Genomic DNA, 17,031 nt, shown 5'->3' with positions numbered 1-17,031 from the left:
TAGGGACGGGTTTTCTCCTGGCAATAAATTCTTGGAGGTTTTTATTGAATTGATTTTTTTAATAAATGACAGTATAGACTAAAAGTGGCTTACAGAAGATGTAGAAAAGATTTTCTTACAGCCATTTCTTACACTGACCTGCAATAAACACCGAGGGCAAGCTGTTTATTAAATCGTAAGTCAGTGAAGATATTTCTTTGGGGAGTTTAACTACAGTGGGCCAGACCCATAACTTTCTGCTGATTTATCTTGACATATAGATAGAGCTCAGAGGGCCTAGAGAGATGGACGGTTAGCATGATGCAGAGATGCTCTCTCTTGAGAATTCATTTTGTTTCTGCTGCTCCTGAGGCAGAACCTGTTGACTGGTCTCTGTGTTGGAAAGCAAAGCCAGCCACATGCCTTGACGTGCAGGTGTCAATGCTGAAGTGCTATCAGGAGAGAAATATTTCTTCATCTTGAAGGTAGGACTAGTCTACCTTTCCCTGGTTTTAAGAATCCCACCCACCGATGTTAGGGCCAGAATTTACCTTCGGCAAATAATTATCTGAATAATTATCCCATTCAAGATTGAAATTTCCCACATAAGATTTGGGTAGCACAACTGTGGCCTGTAAACTTTTAAAAGCAGGTGTCTATGGCAATCATAAAATAACCTACCTATGACACACTCAAAGATAGCATTTTGAGCTGTTCTTCCTCTGATAGGCTACAAAATGTACGCTCGTTGATTTATGTAGTTTTTGGATGGAAACCTCTTCAGCAATAGAAATGGTAGAGAAAAGCCAGTCTGTGTGGTCCAACAGAGAGGCTCAAGGATGAGAAAATACGAAAGAATGTCTTTTCTTCAGTATCATGGCCCAGAAAAAAAGGGTTAGCATCAAAGAAGAGCTTTCTAGCTATTATTTTAGCTCTAATGATTCCAATGCCTGAGTAGTACTGGTTGGTATTCACCTGATACAGGGTGTTGGTCCCTAGCAGCATTATGTAGCCTACACTTTGGAGCGTGGATGTGTTGGGTGAGCTTGTCATAGTCCATCAGCAGCAGGCTGTACCCTAGAGTCCAGCCTCTGACAATGGCCACAGTCACTAAGGTTCAGGAGAGGTGTGGCACCATAGCCTCAGGGCTCCAGTGTAGAACCTTGAATCTGGTTACTTCGCAACCCAGCCCAGGCCAGGTGCCAAATAGTTGTCAGTGCCTACTATGGGGAAGTGAATGTATGTGGGGTAAACAAATAAATAGATGAATGCCAATGGCATAAAGTCAGCAGAAACTCTGGGGCTGGAGCCAGTGATCCTAGGTTGATAACCACGCTGAAAGGAGACAGGGTGTGACCTAGGACCACGGGGAAAGACGTAATAAAATTGGGTTCTAGATTCCCAGCAGTCAAGAACCTTGAGATCCTCAAGACAAACCAGTTAGTAGAACCTGTGCACAGGTCAGATTAGGTAGAGGTTCTCTTGGTTGGTTATGGAACCGGAAGAAGCCAATGGCCCTTCTCCCATTCTACCTTCTCCTCCCAGGAAGGCTCCACAGGGTGCCCTCCTTGTCTTGTTTGGAGCATTTCCCCCTTCCACTTTATCCATTGATCAAGTGAAAAAAGGGAGGCAACTGAGAGAGTCTCCCAGGCCAGTGGTTCTCAAGAGATTTAGGAAAATACTTCACTGCCCAGATCCCACCCCAGAGATTCAGATTTAATGGATCGGGGGGAACTCCAGGAATTGCTATTTTTACAACCTCCCCCCACCCCCCAGATTATTTTAAAGTGCAGTTGGGGCTGAGAACCATCCTGCTCCAACATTAAACCCTTGCTCTCCTCCAGCATATCCTACTGCTCCATGAGAATAGCTTCAGTGCATACGAGCTGTCTCCTTTCCCTCTTTTGAGAAATCTGAAGGCTTATGTTCTCACTTATCATATCTCACTTTTAAGTATTGCAAAAGAATGCTTATCCAGAATGACTGTGGTCTAACTTAATTGCTATTAAGGATTTTTCTGGAGTTTAGATAGTATAACTTCAAAATAACACTATAATTTTATATTATTATTTTCATGTAATTTTTTTACATAATTCTAAATCAATGCTTTGAACCAGTTATTAGTCTCTACCCAAAACATAAACAACAGTGAATAATAAATGCCCCAAACTAACACAAAACAAAACAACAGTGAAAACTCATGACTTATCAGTGAGACTGCTGTGGACTCACCATGGATTCAGCCACAACCCCACCGACCAGCCCACAGATCACGCCTTCATCCCATACTAGGCCCAGCAGCAAATCATCCCTCAATAATTTCAGTGGTGTGATTTTTTTTTTTAATGGTTGAACATTTTAAAAATCCTTTTAGAATAATTCTGTGGTTTGTATGTTTTAGAGATTTAGATTCCCAGAACTTATATTGGTTTTCAAGGCAAATAAAGGAAGTGGGGAGAGGGCTATTTCTCCCAAACAGTGATGAAAAGGGAACACTCATCAAGACACTTCCAGAGCATTTTTTTATGATGATAGTCCCACTCTGTCTTCATTTCCCCAAAATAAACAGTCCTCAGTCTTTTTGTCCATTCAAAACCTCTTATGTGCAATTGTGTCATCCTTGAAGATCTTCCCTAAATGTGTTAATTTGAGGAAGGTTAGTGGTAGGCTTTCTCAATTAACATTTACAAATAATACAACCAAATTCTAAAAATACACGCAAAGCGAAAAATGTGAACACACATTAGAAACACAAACTAATCTGGGACATTCTGGATGGATTTAGTCAAAAGATATAAGATGGAGAAAACATTCATCTCCTTTTGTAGCTGCAGGATACAACTGTGTTCCTTGATGTGATATTTTTAGATGACAGAGCGTTTGTTCAGAGAACACAACCTCCCTTAAGTGTAGTCAATAAAAGCTCGGCATCCATGGCTGCTCTCTAGGCCCTGCCTCATCCACAGCTTCTTTGTTCATCTTTGCTCCCCACCTGCAAGACCAGTGCAGTGACAAAACAGGCTGAATGAGCTCATGCCCTCAGTTAGAATACTTGGTTGCATCACACTGGTTGGGGGGAGAACATTCCTCTTGCATTCTGCCTTGCTCCTCTTTATCTGAGTCTGGTAGAGACTGGCTAGCTGGCCATGAAACTTGTTTCTTTTTCATGCTGGACACACCTACATTTGCTGGGTTTACGTGGCTGTGTGATCAATTCCTGACCAGTGGATTTTAGGCAGAAGGGATAAATGCTGCTTTTAGGCCTCCCCCATTACAAACCCCATATATGTGATTCTCTCTGCTTTTCCCTCTCATCCATAACCTTTACAGCCACATTTGATGATGGCAGAGCCATAAGTTGGACAGTGCCTGGATCACTGGGTCACTGCTTGGAGGAGAGCTATCTAACAGTTAAGAATACTTGCTTTGAAATGTTTTGGAGCAGGAGAGAAACTCTCACGAGCTTAGCCACTGTAGCTTGGGGGTTTTTCTATTAAAGCAGCAAGAATTATCCTAACATTATGTTGAATTTTTTTCTGTTAATCTACTGGGTTTCTCCATGTTCCTGAAGACTCGGGTCCTGTGCTGTTCTTACCAGTTGTCCTCTTGGGCTTAGAGCCCTTTCCTCACCCCGCAGCTGAGTGACCTGAGCCTGGATGCCTCTTATCTCCATGCTCTACCTCCACCTGGCCTGCTGAGAACCTCTTCCTTTGGATTTCCTCATCACTGGAGTGGGCTACCTTGGCAGATGTGATAGCTTCATGTTTGTGCCCTTTCTTTTCAGATTCTCTGCTCTGTCTCACTACCTATAAACCTGACCTCCTTAGTCAATTTGTGTCACCTCACTTCCTTGGTGCATCTTAATCCAGATTCTGACGTTTCCTAGTCGGCTTCCTTTGACCACTGATGGGCATCCCCTGCCCAAGCTCTAGTCAAGTGGCTCTCAAAGTGTGGTCAGGATCGGTATCACTTTGGAACTTGATAGAAATCCAAATTCTTAGTCCCCACCCCAGACCTACCGAATCAGAAACTACAAATGTGGGGTCTGCATTCTGTGGTTTAACAAGCTCTAGAATCCAACACTCTGGATTATGGCCCTTAGTGCTGTCTACCAAGACCACTGTCATGAAGAGGCTGCACTGTAATGTTTTTTCCAGCAGAAGAAAAAGTCTGAAATTTACCCAGATAATCCTAGGCTTTTCATTTAGAGGGATCTTCAAATATCTCTTTGATATGAAACTTATAGTCCCTTGTACTAAGATAGAGCATTTTGATGAAGTACATGGCCATAAACTGAAGTGTTTTCCCAATGTGAAACAAAACTCTTCAAATCCTTTGTGTGTGCATGTGTGTGTTTTAATATAGCCATCAGAATTAGATCACTTCTAGAAAGCCAAGAGCAAGATCCACATTTTCTGGAAGAATATGCTGAGCTTAAATTTCAGTGGGTTGCTGATGAAGTAATCTTCCATTTCTAAAAGGAGATTTGACACTAACTAAAAAATGATGTTTAGGGTTGCAGAATTGACCTGAAAATACTAATTTTCCTTTTTAAAATGTTTTGTCAAACAGTGGTCCCAGGGGATAATAATTCAATGATGAATATCTTGGTTCCTTCAAAAGGTCAACATAGTAAAAATGTAATGGGTTACTCTTGGGACTGGTTTTCTTACTAAGGGAGATGACAACTTGGTGAAGGTGAGATGCTACGAGTAAAACTGTTCTTCTCTCATAGCCTTAATTACCATGTAGTGAGTTTATTCAGTGTTTGCAAAATTAGAAGGCACCTGGAGAAAATGATATTTGAAACCTAGCTAATCTTTGAAACCAAACTGAAAAGAAACTAAAAATAAACATAAAATACAGGAAAAAATTGACAGCATCAAAATGGAGAAAACGATTCCATTCTCACACATGTGGCAATAGTTGAAAGTTTTCCATTTGTGTTTTACTGTTTGATTATAATTTCTAAAGATTTCTAAAACTCAACAAGACACCAAGCAAAAGTTGCTGTGTCATTTTGTGGGTTACAGCTAAGGTTCAGAGGGTAGCCAGTGCCTGTCCATGGAGGTTACAGCCCCATACAAGACCCCACCATCTGTCGTCCCAGATGTTGTCACAGCCAAGCCCCTGCTGATGGTACAGCATTCAGCATGCAGCGCTTCATAACATGTTTGACACTCATTTTCCAGCTCTAACTGTATGATAAGCACTGAGAAGTAAATATGTTTAGACCTAAGGGCTGGGTGTTTTGGCACATGGTGGACTAATAATACAGTTCCTATGAAATCAGATAAACAATAAAGGTAAACGAAAGGATAGGCAGATGATATTCGACTTCTTTATTATCTGCTCAGCAAATCTTAACTAGCCCCTTTAGATTCCCTTTTGGACAGGAGCATGACACTAGTTCTTATTTACATGATTAGCTTCTAGCCTGTCCAGATGTGTTTATCTCCAAGGCATGTTCAGATTCCACAAAGGAGAAGATTGAAACCATTGTCGTCAGCAGCATCATTGCCAATCAGTGTGAGATGTTTATGCTCTTTTCTAGTTCACTTGATCCCTTGGAAAGTGTGACCAAATGTTTTTTTACATTGTGCTTCTGTCTGTTTCCAAAATGCCTACATCTCCTGAAGAAACTCCAGCAGTGAAGCCGTACTCAAACCTCTACCCTCATTCAAAAACTATCTCAGTATCTGGTGCTGAAGTTGCTGATAAGTTATCTTCATCATAAAAAGTCACTTTTAAACCCCCTGTTTACATGAAGTTCTGGGTGTATATAATAGACAACCAAATTAGCGATGCAGTTATATTTCTAAAAATCTTAAAACCTGAGATAGCACTCAAAAGGATTGGCATTAAAGAAATATATACTATCAGTGGAACCATGTTTGGACATAAACATAAACAAAACAGGAACTGTAAGAAATATTAATGTGAACAAGCAAAAGTTGTACATAGTGTTGTATAAGGTACAGTGGTAGGTATTACAAGCTTCAAAGGCACAACCTCTTTAACTCTCTCTCTCTCTCTCTCTCTCTCTCTCTCTCTCTCTCTCTCTCTCTCTCTCTCCCCGTGGTCTTAGCACCACATGGAGACCCGCTTTATATGGCGAAAAGCTGCCCAAGTGTTCCACATTCTTCTCTACCAGGCTGGTCCTCAGGGATACATTACTCCCTTCTTAGTTCAAAGTTTAAGCAGAAAGAGCTTCTTTCCAATGAATGAGTAAAGGGCTTCACCCATGGGCAGAACTTCACAATGGTACCAGACCAGAGGGTGCTAACTTTTGTAAAATAACCATGAGCCCTTGAGTTAGAGAAATAGACAGCCACTATGTCTTTGAGCGACAGCCAATATTTTTCAGAGCATATTAGAAGAATGCAGAATCTTCTGCAGAAATCAATTCATAAAGACATAGTCTTCAAAACCTGCATTTGGACAAATTACAAACCAAAACTAAAATTTAATAATGAGGACACTGAAGCAAGAAACAGACATTCCAGACAGATGAGACTGCTTGAGTCACAATCACCACGGAGCATCCAAGAGGCTACAACACAGAGACGGCTCCCTTAGCCCCATAGGTTAAAGGTGGTGTCTGATTTCAGTGAGAAGGGATTTGGACTGATAGAGACTCAGAGTGTATTTTTTAATTAAGTACATGCAATTAATACCTACATTATATTGGCTTATACTTCAGAGTATCTGTCCAATCACTCTCATCAAATCCTTTTATCATTTTCATAAAGCCCTAAGATAAAATGGAGTAAGGGACTCTCAGTTTTACTATTTAAATAGTTACAGTGGGTAACTCCCTTCAGAATTCAAAAAACTGAAGTAAAATGTCTAAATCATAAACAAAAATAGGGAAAAACCTGTAGGGAAAATTCAAAGAGATATCAAGTTTGAGGAGCCACTTGACTGTTACAATGAAGTTACATACCTCAGGCAAGGTTTGGAGATTTGTTTATTCATTTAACAAATATTAAATGTATATTCAGGCCCTGTGCTAGTCACTGGGGATATGTTTGGAAAAATACGGATGAAACAAAATCGTGTCTCTTCAAGAAATGCTGCTGGAACAACTGAACATCCACATGCGAAAGAGTGAGTCCAGACAGAGACCTTTCACACTTCACAAGACATAACTCAAAGTGGATCATACCTAAATATAAAATGCAAAACTATAAAACTCCTAGAAGGTAACATTGGAGAAAACCTAGATGACCTTGAGCATGGCGATGACTTTTTAGATACACCACCAAAGCACAATCCATGAAAGAAATAAGCTGGACATCATTAAATTAAAAACTTCTACTCTGTGAAAGACAAGTTTGGTGGCTTCTTAGAAAACCAAACATACTGTTACCACATAATCCAGCAATTGAGCTATTTGATATTTACCCAAAAGAGTTAGAAGTTTCTGTCCACAGAAAATCTGCACATGAATGTTTACAGCAGCTTTATACATTATTGCTAAAACTTGGAAGCACCCAAGATGTCCTTCAGTAGGTGAATGGATAAACAAGCTGTGGTACATCCAGACAATGGAATATTATTTAACACTAACAGGAAACGAGCTCCCAATCCATAAAAAGGCATACATATGCATTTTACGAAGCAAAAGAAACCAATCTGAAAAGACTATGTAGTGTATGATTCCAACTTTATGACATTGTGGAAAAGGTAAAACTATGGAGACACTAAAAAGATTAGTGGTTGCCAGGGATCATTATAGCCCAGAAGCAATACTTCCTCAATCCATTAGGGATTGTTTAGACAAGAGAGCTGAGGAACACAGAGAGAATTGGGAGATGGTCCAGGTAAAAATTTCCTGTGACCTTCACAAGTGGTTCTTAATCACTTTTCTGATGTAACATACATAAAACATGGCATGCATAATGGATTATGAGCAGGTACATAAGGTAAGATGAATTGTTTGAATAAATAATTCACGGAAATACTTGCTTGAATAAAAGGACCTCTCTATCTATCCACCTTGATCTAGATCTCTATGTCTATTTCTAGAGTTCAGGGCTGGAATAAAGCTCCATGGTCATCACTAACCCAGAGTCCATCTACCTTTACATTCTACGTATCCTGGAATGTGGCCACTACTCTAATGTTACCTCATGGTCCCAAATGGCTGCTGGAGATCCAACTATTGCATCCATAGTACAGGCAACAGGAAGAAGAAATCCAAAGTAAGTTTGAAGGATTCCTTCCCAGTTAAGTTAGTTCCCTTTAAGCAACCTTTCTGAAAGTCCCAAATACTATTTCCCCTTATATTTCATTAGCCAGAACTTAGTCATATGGCCACACTTAGCTGGAAGAGAGGCTAGGCATATTGCCACCTCAAATAAAAGAGAAGTTTTGCCTGAAGGAGAGAGGATATTGGGGGAAGCAGCTAGGATTGTTACTGCCAAGGTTATATATAATTCCCAGAGCACTAACACCAACTCCACCTCTTTCTCTCCCTCTCAGGTAAATACATAAATCTGAAAGGAACATTATTATAGAACCAGCCTCAAATCTACTGTAGTTGACTGTTTAAATATAATAAACCATTTGAAAACTTTAGGGCTTTAATATACTCTTATCTCGATGTACCTCAAAACCCACTGTAATTTACCAAGGGTTTATGACGCTAAGACTGAGAACACTGCCTGTATAAAGTAGGTAGCTGTGTCCATGAAAAGAAAGAATGGGCTGAGAAGATGTGAAGGAAAAAGTGAAAGGAGGGATTCTGCAGCCAAATATCTATGTTTTAGACATGAAGAGAAATGACAAATGAAAAATTATTTAGAGGCTTCTTCTAGGAATGTCAGCAGTATGGTTGTGGTGGTTGTAATGGAGAAGCTTTAGCTAAACATTCTTGGTTTTGGAGCCTCTCACCCATACGGAATGGCCACAACCATGGGAGTCGGTTACTTTAGTAGCCTCCAATGGACCATGCCTCCTGGAATCCATGCCTTGAATCTGGACTGCCCAGTGACCACTTTAACCAGAAGTGAAGCTGTGCCAGTGGCCAGACTAGTTTTAAGAAGGCCTGGAAGTTTCTATTTTTGCGCCTTGAATATCCTGAGCTGTCATGTAAGAAGTCTGGCTGCTCTGCTGGCGCAACCATGTGGAAAGAGTCAGCAAAGCGGCCACATAGAGAAGCCCCGAGACTACATGAAGAGAGAGAGTGAGTCCACGCGTCCCAGCACCCAGCAAAGTCCAGACCTCAGCCTCCCTGCCAGCTGAATGCAGCCACCTCTGACTACTGGCAAGCCCCTATTGAACAACTGTGAGCAAATAAAATGGTGGTTGTTTTAAACCACTGTGTTTTGGCACGCTTTTTACCTAGCAATAAATAATCAAAACACCACCACCTCCCCAACATATCTACAGACTTGAGCTGGGACCCTGGCCAATGTGGCTGCCACAACTTGTGCTGCTACTGCTGTGGCTGCCACAACAGCCCCCGACTGGCCTCTGCTGTCACAGCCAAGGGCGTCAGTGCCCTCTGGATCACTCTCTAACCCCACAGCCCCCAAATTCACCTTCTTCCAGACCCACCCTCCTGACTGCGTCAGGCCTACTGGAGCACCCCTGTCCCTTTCTCCTCATCCAATCTCCAAACAGGTATTTGTCTTCTTGCACCCCTTCTCCATCTTTGGAACCCCACAAAGAAAGCCAGTCCAGTGTGTTTGTGTGCACACACTGGGGGAGTCCTAACTGCAAATGGGTCAAGTCTTGTCCTGGAATTGTGGCCAGAATAATGAGTTGCTGGCATCTTCAATTGGAATCTGGAACACATTTTCCCATAAAAGCAATTATTATAGATGATTTTAGGTTTTGTAGTACTATTAGAACTATAGTTCAGCTACATTGCTGGTTAAATAGACATTTAGGGGCTGCCCCAGGAACACAATTACCTTTTATAGCATTGTCCTAATGAGAAACAAGATCCAAATAACTGACTTAAGAGTGAACTTTTGGAAGCAACCTGATAATAATTTAGAAACTCTCATCCTGTATTGAGCACCAATTATAGAGTAGATGCTCTGGAGTATATAGGAGGAAAAAAATAAGATCGGGGCCTCTTCCCAAGAAGTTATAAGTTTGTTTGGGGGACAAAAATACATAACAACCAACAAGTAAGGCAGTCTCTAAGCAATCTGAACTGGTGTGAGACTGACCAGTGAGTGCCTCAGAGTGGCAAAAGCAAGCTAATAACTTATCTTTTCTGCTGTTTATTTACATCAGCTTCCAGACACCTGTTTCGAGAGGTCTCATAGACACACGCTGTTCACGATAGCCCACGTGCTGTTTCCTGTTCACAGGAAAGGGATGGGCAAGCGTAAGAGGCATCTTTATTCACCTAGTTTTGTAGTCACGAGAATAGGTGGGTTCTAGAGCTTAGGAATTACCAACAGAGGGCAACAGCCAGGTGGCTGGAGAGAAACCCAAGGTCCTTAGCACTGGCCTCTTGGAGGGCCACCAAAGAGGCCCCACGCGGTGTTTCCCAACATGTGTGTGGAAATACCTGAACCAGAATTACGTGGGGGGCTTCCCAGAAATGCCGATTCTTGCCAGATTGTGGGGTGAGGCTTGGGAATCTGCATTGTTGATAGACTCCCCAGCTGATTCTTACGCTGACAAAATTTTGAAATTACTGTCCCAAAGATGGAAGAGTGCTGCTAAGATGTGTGGGTGACTTTTCCCCTGGAAAGCTATGGGGGAATCCAGAGGCAGATCTCAGCCCATTTCACTTTCCACTTTGGTAACCTTGCTGCCGCCAGCCAAGTTTCTAGGAGAAAACAAACATGTTCAAAGAGCCTGGCGTGGAGCAAGGGCTTTCACTCACTGTCCCAGCACTTTTTGGCTCTATTTCCAGCCCGGCCAGAGCCCCGCACACACACTACAAACATGTCTAAGGCATCTGGACTGAAATCCAGCATCTGTTATAAGAAAAATGAAGTTTCCAAGCAGGGCCTCTTTGTAATGGGAGGGTGCCAAATGGGATGGGGCCTCCCAGGTAGACTCTATCACGTGGAAATTATCCCCAGGACTAGAATATGTGCTCCAAGCAACATTCCAGAACTCATACAGAACACTCCTTGCTTGGGTCTCTTGCCTCAGACGCCTGCCATCAGGACCACCAACTCCGTCCAGGGCTGTGGGTTCCTTACCATGGATTGGCATGTGGTCACACAGTGCAAGTACCGCGGCATACTGGGCATTGTGCTGGTCTGCTCACTTGGGGTGACATAACTTCCGAACTAATTTTCAGAGTGAGGTGTACATGCCCATGTGCAGGATGGATCTGAGGTCGTAATGGTTGCTCTGGGTTCCCCCGCATTCACCCACCTCTGCAATAGTTTGAGTGCCTGGGCATTTTGTTTTTCATTCCCTCCAGGGCGGCCACTCTTTACCCTGGACTAGGGAAAATTGCCCAGATCAAAGAAAGGAAGATACCAATCCAGGGGTCATTGTGGGGGGGGGGGGGTGTCCCTTCACCACTCCTGGTCAGTGTTGGGGGTCCCTTCACCACGACTGGTCCAGTCCAGGGATAAGCAAAAGAAATAATGAAGGGCTGTGAGCAACCCCAATCTCCTTAGGCCCCCAAAATTGTGGGCTACTCCTTAGCCATTTCCAGAAGCAGGAAATGGCTAAGGAGTAAACTGTTTGGATGGATGTTAGATATTTGCATGGGACAACACACATCTCAGAGAACGTCAGCCTGAAGAGACGACTCAGACTCACTACTTCCCTCCCCAACGCCTTGAAACGCATCACCTGGGACTCTGACACAAGCCTGGAAAAGGGGTCAGGAAACCTGAATTGTCTGAGATGTGGGTTGTTCCCCTCACTGGCATGGGGGCTCAATATGGAAATGAAGTTCAGATAGTTCATAAAGGTAGAAGAAACTCACCTTTTTTACTTGTCTACATTTCTGATATATTATTATTAGCTTTAGAAAGTTTCTAAATGGCACATACGTCATACTAAGAAGTATTTAGGGCCAAAGTGCTGAAGCTGAAACACACTTCCATCCAAGGTCCCCTAGATCCTTTCAGTTCAGAGCTCTAACCTGCTCAGCTGGTTCTTAGCGCCACCCAGAGATGGGCCCATATGGTCTCTTGCAGGTTCCTGATAATGGGATGTGTGGGGGCCTGGATGATTTGCTGAAGAACTTTGGATGAGGTGCATAACTGTTCTACACCTTCATCACATTGGAAAGGGACTCTCAGAACTTTGCTAATGTGAATATAGAATGGCTTCATCTATACAAAGGGTGTTTTGATCATGGTCTGAAAAATGGCGAAAAAGGCCTTTAAAAATAAAGATTATAAATATGTTGTCAGTGGACTTACTGCAGCCTGATGTGGTAACCTTAGGATTCCAAAGCTATTCACCAAGCAAAGCCTAGGATTTCCTATTGAAATTCAAGGTTTTGATAGTGACATTCCCACTGATTCTAAGATCTATAGATGTACGTTGTGAAAACACATTCCGACCAGACACTAATGCTCTAAGAGCCATCATGTGTTCATTAAAAATATGATTGGATTGCATTTTGATGAGACGACTTTAGTTGTGTATTATATTTGTATTTTCCTTCTTGTCTTCTATTTTCTTATTTGTATGTTTCTCATTTTCACTGCCTATGTGAATACTCCTTTAATTCTAGTATTTCCTCTCTCATTTTTTTCTTCTCCTCCTGTTACTTTTCCTCTTCACATTTTTTTCTTTTTCACTTTCTTTTCCTTCCCTTCCCTTCCCCCTATATTTTTGATGTTTAAAATACGTTTATATTTCCTCCTTCCCTTCCCTTCCCGTTTTGTCCCTCCTTTATGCTATTATTCCAGAATACTAGTAGTTAGCATCTATTGAGCACTCAATATATGCCATGCTCTCTGCAAAACACTTGTATTATGGGACTATGTTTTAGAGGAAACATAGACTCACAGAGATTGAATCTATGTTTTAGAGAAAACATTGACTATGTTTTAGAGAAAACAAGACTCAGAGAAATTGAGTAACTTGCCCAAAGTCGCACAGCTAGAAATGGGGAAGCCAGGGCTCAGATGGAAGCATCTGCTTCCAGACCCCAGGCCCCCACTCTGTATCTCCTCCAATCATATCCCATTCCTGCACTCTACCTTACTTCCTGACCTCTTTTACCTGGGTTACCCCTGCCAGTACCCTCCCCTCCCTCTTCTCACCCCCCCTTATGCCCCACAACACATGTGCTTAAGATCTCCCCTCCGCCCACGTCTGTTGTGTCCCTCCGCTGTAGAGGGTGTGGCTGACAGGGACACATATATCCCAGCTTTCTCATTCTCCTGTCTCACGTCTAACTAGGGAACATGCTCAGATGCTCCTTTCAGGTCATTCTTTGGGCCAATGACCTTTTTTCCCATGCTGTGGCAATGCTGAGCCCATTTTTGCTTCTAATGGTTAGAATTTTCCCACAGTGGCGTTCTGTTGTTTCTCTTGTCTCTTGTGTACGAGTGTGTGGGTGTGTTGTGTCAGGGGGAGGGGAAAAGTAGGGGGGTAGAATGCACCAGTTTCATTTTTATCAGAAAGACTACTTTGAAAAAGAAATCATCACTTTGATCCTGGCTAAGTCTATTAAAACTGAATCAGTTCCATGGGCCCTTAGCACTGCCTGGCAGTTGTGTGCTTTCCCTCTGGTTCTTTCATTCTCCCACTCTCCAAGACAAATGTACTCCTTTGCCATCCTACCCGTCAGCTGATGAACTTGCTTCTTAAACGACTGAACAAAGGGAAACAAGCCGAGTAGAACTTCCAAGACCCTCATCATCACATCTACCCACCCACCTCCTGTCTGTCCCCCGTAAGCCTCCTTCCTGTTCCAGCTGAGCCAACCCCTCTTCTGGGCACTCATCCCATCTTCCCCACCTACTCAGAGACGTGGCTCCTCCAAACTCCCTTTCTCACTTTCCGCCTCTGTACTGCATCAGTTTCAACATTGTGAAAATATATTACTGTAGCTCGCTTCTTTAAAAATAACAACAACAAAAAAGCTCTTTCTTAACTCCATGTCCCCTCTCCAGATACTGCCCATTTTTTCCCTTATCTTTGAGGCAAAACTTCTCCAAAGACCTATTTTTACGGTCTCTCATCACTCTATCCTCCAATCTCCACCCTCCACCCCCCTTTCACTTCATAGAGTCATCTAGTCAGGTTTATGTCCATGCACATTCCACAAACTTCACCTGCAGATGACACCAACGGTAATGGCTTCACATTGTTGGATCCACTGGACAGGGTTCAGGAGCATGTGACACAATGGGTCACTCTCTTTTGCATATGACACTGGCTTGGTTTCCACACATTGCACCCTCTGGTTTTGCTTCTCCTTTCTGGATGGTCCTTATCAGACATCTCCTATCTCCCTAATTTTTAAACCGGTGGTTCCCAGCACTTAGTAGGCAAAAGAATCGCATGGAAGTCTTCTTGAAACACATACTAGTGAAGAGCCCACCCCAGGAGTTTCTGATTTAATAGGTGTAGGTGGGCCCAAGAAGTTGCATATGTAACAAGTTCCCAGGTGATGCTTGTTGATCGGTGGGTCGTATTTTGCTTAGCACTACCTAAACTTTTCTATCATTATTCTCTTCAGTGATGATATCATGCACGTTCAATTATTTCAACATACTGGAAACTACCAAATTTACATCTCCAGGCAGGGCCTCTTCCTGGATTTCCAGAGTCATATCCCTAACTGCCTAATTTACCTCCTTGTTTGGATGGCTAATGGGCAACTCGGTATTAATATATTCAACCCTGAGCTCCTGAGAATCCCTCCCAAAGCCTACCTCTTCCATGGTTTTCCCTTCCTCAATCAAGGGCAACTTCAACCTTCTGACTGCTGAGGTCAAAAACCTGGGAGTCAGTCAGGATTCTCTTTTATTTTTACACCTCACTTCAATCCTTCAAGTAATCCTATTGACTTTAACATCAAAATATATCTGGAATTCAACCACTTCTCATCATCTCCACATTGGTCCAAGCCAGCATTATAATAATCATTTCTTAACTGGTCTCTTACCTTCCACATTCTCTATAATCTGTCCTTAATAAAGCAATTGGAGTCATCCAGGTGGTCCCAAGCCCGTTTACCGCAGTACAACACCATCCAGTGGAGCTCCTGAGGTGAGGGGAGGTGCTTCCTGGTGCCACCACAGCTGGAAACATTATGCCCTGGCTTAATCTTTTGCTACAACTCCATTTGTACACAGTGTTTTATTTTTGTTATTTAAAAAGAAACAAACAAACAAACAAAAAACACAAAAAACAAGTAACCGGGGAGGCCAGGTGGCTCAGTTGGTTGGAGCGCTGGCTCTCAACCACAAGGTTGCCAGTTCAACTCTCGCAAAGGATGGTGGGCTCCACCCCCTGCAACTAAGATTGAACCCAGCACCTTGAGCTGAGCTGCCACTGAGCTCCCGGATGGTTCAGTTGGTTGGAGCGCATCCTCTCAACCACAAGGCTGCCAGTTCGACTCCCGCAAAGGATGGTGGGCTGCACCCCCTACTACTAGCAACGGCAACAGGACCTGGAGCTGAGCTGTGCCCTCCACAACTAAGATTGAAAAGGACGACTTGACTTGGAAAAAGTCCCAAAAGTACACACTGTTCCCCAATAAAGTCCTGTTCCCCTTCCCCAATAAAATCTTTAAAAAAAACAAAAACAAAAAACAAGTAATCATTGCATGAATAATGTACTAGGTATACAGGAGTAACAAGCTCTATTGTAAAAAAAAACCCTCAAAGCACAATTCCTATGTCGCAGTTCCTATGTCACAGTGGTTGGGCATAGAAATACATCCTTTAGGCCAATCTTTCAATGAAACTTGTTCACTATCATAGAGTTTGAACTTGGGCCTAGTAGTTAAGAGTATGCGCTCTGAAGACAGACTGGAGTGCTGGCGCCTCTGCTCTGCCATGACCTCGGGCAAGTTATTCTCAGCTAGTTTTCTCATCTGGTTGAGGTTGTGGGTTAATTCGCATAAAGGCCTTAGACAGTACCTGGCACATAACAGGCATTGCTCAATTATAGTTCTGAGGGTTAGCTATTGTTCAGTTCAGGATACCACAGAATGACTTGTGCATCTTTTCACACTCACTCTTTTGCAGACCAGAAATTTTTTGGCCTCCTTTGGTCATAAGGAAGATTTATAGTTGAACTTAACCATGAAAAATATCAGCTCGAGAGAGGGAGTTTACAGGGACAATTATGTGTAAATGAATTATTGGATGGGGAAACGACAGGCCTTCCCATTTGATGCCCTTTCCTAGGTATTTTTGAAGGGAAATTCTTGATGTTTCACAGATTTTCTTCTCTGACAATTCCCCTTATTATGCCTGCCTGGTTTTTGGATGTGGAAGACCATCCTTCTGTCTGAGGGATAGCAGTCACTTTATGCCTGGGCCAAATATGGAAAAGGCCTGTGCAAACATACTTAGCATAGTCATGACGGTGTGTGTGTTTATCTGTGCACACAAAAGGGAGGGATCAAACTTTCAAAATGAGCACTGCTATTTAGACAACCCACATCTTCTTGGATGTGCTTAGAAAGCACGTGAAATCACTTTCACAGGCTTATGGAAAACCTGGCTCCTTCAAAGCAGGCCCTCAAAGTCTGGTGGCTTTGATGGTGCATGGCTGCCACCTCACCTGGGCTCACTTTGCTTTCAGCAAAAGTTCGATTGACTCCTACTGCCAAGATAGTTCTTACCCAGGCATATGTTTGTTTTGTAGATGAGCCGTTCAAAGTCACTTCACCCAGCAACGTCGAATGAAGCTGCAGATATGAACAAGAGGGCACAGAAAAGGCTTTGCTCAATCCCGTGATTACTGGACCTCCATCCTGTCGCTCTTTTTTAAGAGTGAGCTGAGGATGAACTGACTTTAGAAAACTCGTTTTTCTGTACCTAAAATCTAGGTAGCTTCCTTGGCATTTCCAAATCATACTAAAACAATTATGATTACCTCACTGACTGGTTGTTGGGTCCATCTCAGGCTATAGGC

The 17,031-nt window shown here is 42.7% G+C and overlaps 1 long non-coding RNA gene across 1 annotated transcript in view; it reads left to right on the top strand.

The window, feature by feature from the left end:
• The window catches only part of LOC109445683 (uncharacterized), a 296,083-nt gene extending 286,669 nt beyond the window's left edge, over positions 1–9,414 (top strand). The window contains exons 4-5 of the long non-coding RNA XR_016020639.1: positions 8,011–8,186; positions 8,467–9,414. This is a non-coding gene — a long non-coding RNA (uncharacterized LOC109445683). The remainder of the gene's footprint in view (positions 1–8,010; positions 8,187–8,466) is intronic.
• Positions 9,415–17,031: the final 7,617 nt, after the last annotated feature.

Source organism: Rhinolophus sinicus, chromosome 3, assembly GCF_057876585.1.
Source record: "Rhinolophus sinicus isolate RSI-liver-muscle chromosome 3, RSI-T2T, whole genome shotgun sequence".
Taxonomy (NCBI): domain Eukaryota; kingdom Metazoa; phylum Chordata; class Mammalia; order Chiroptera; family Rhinolophidae; genus Rhinolophus; species Rhinolophus sinicus.
This window is presented reverse-complemented; position numbering and strand designations above follow the sequence as displayed.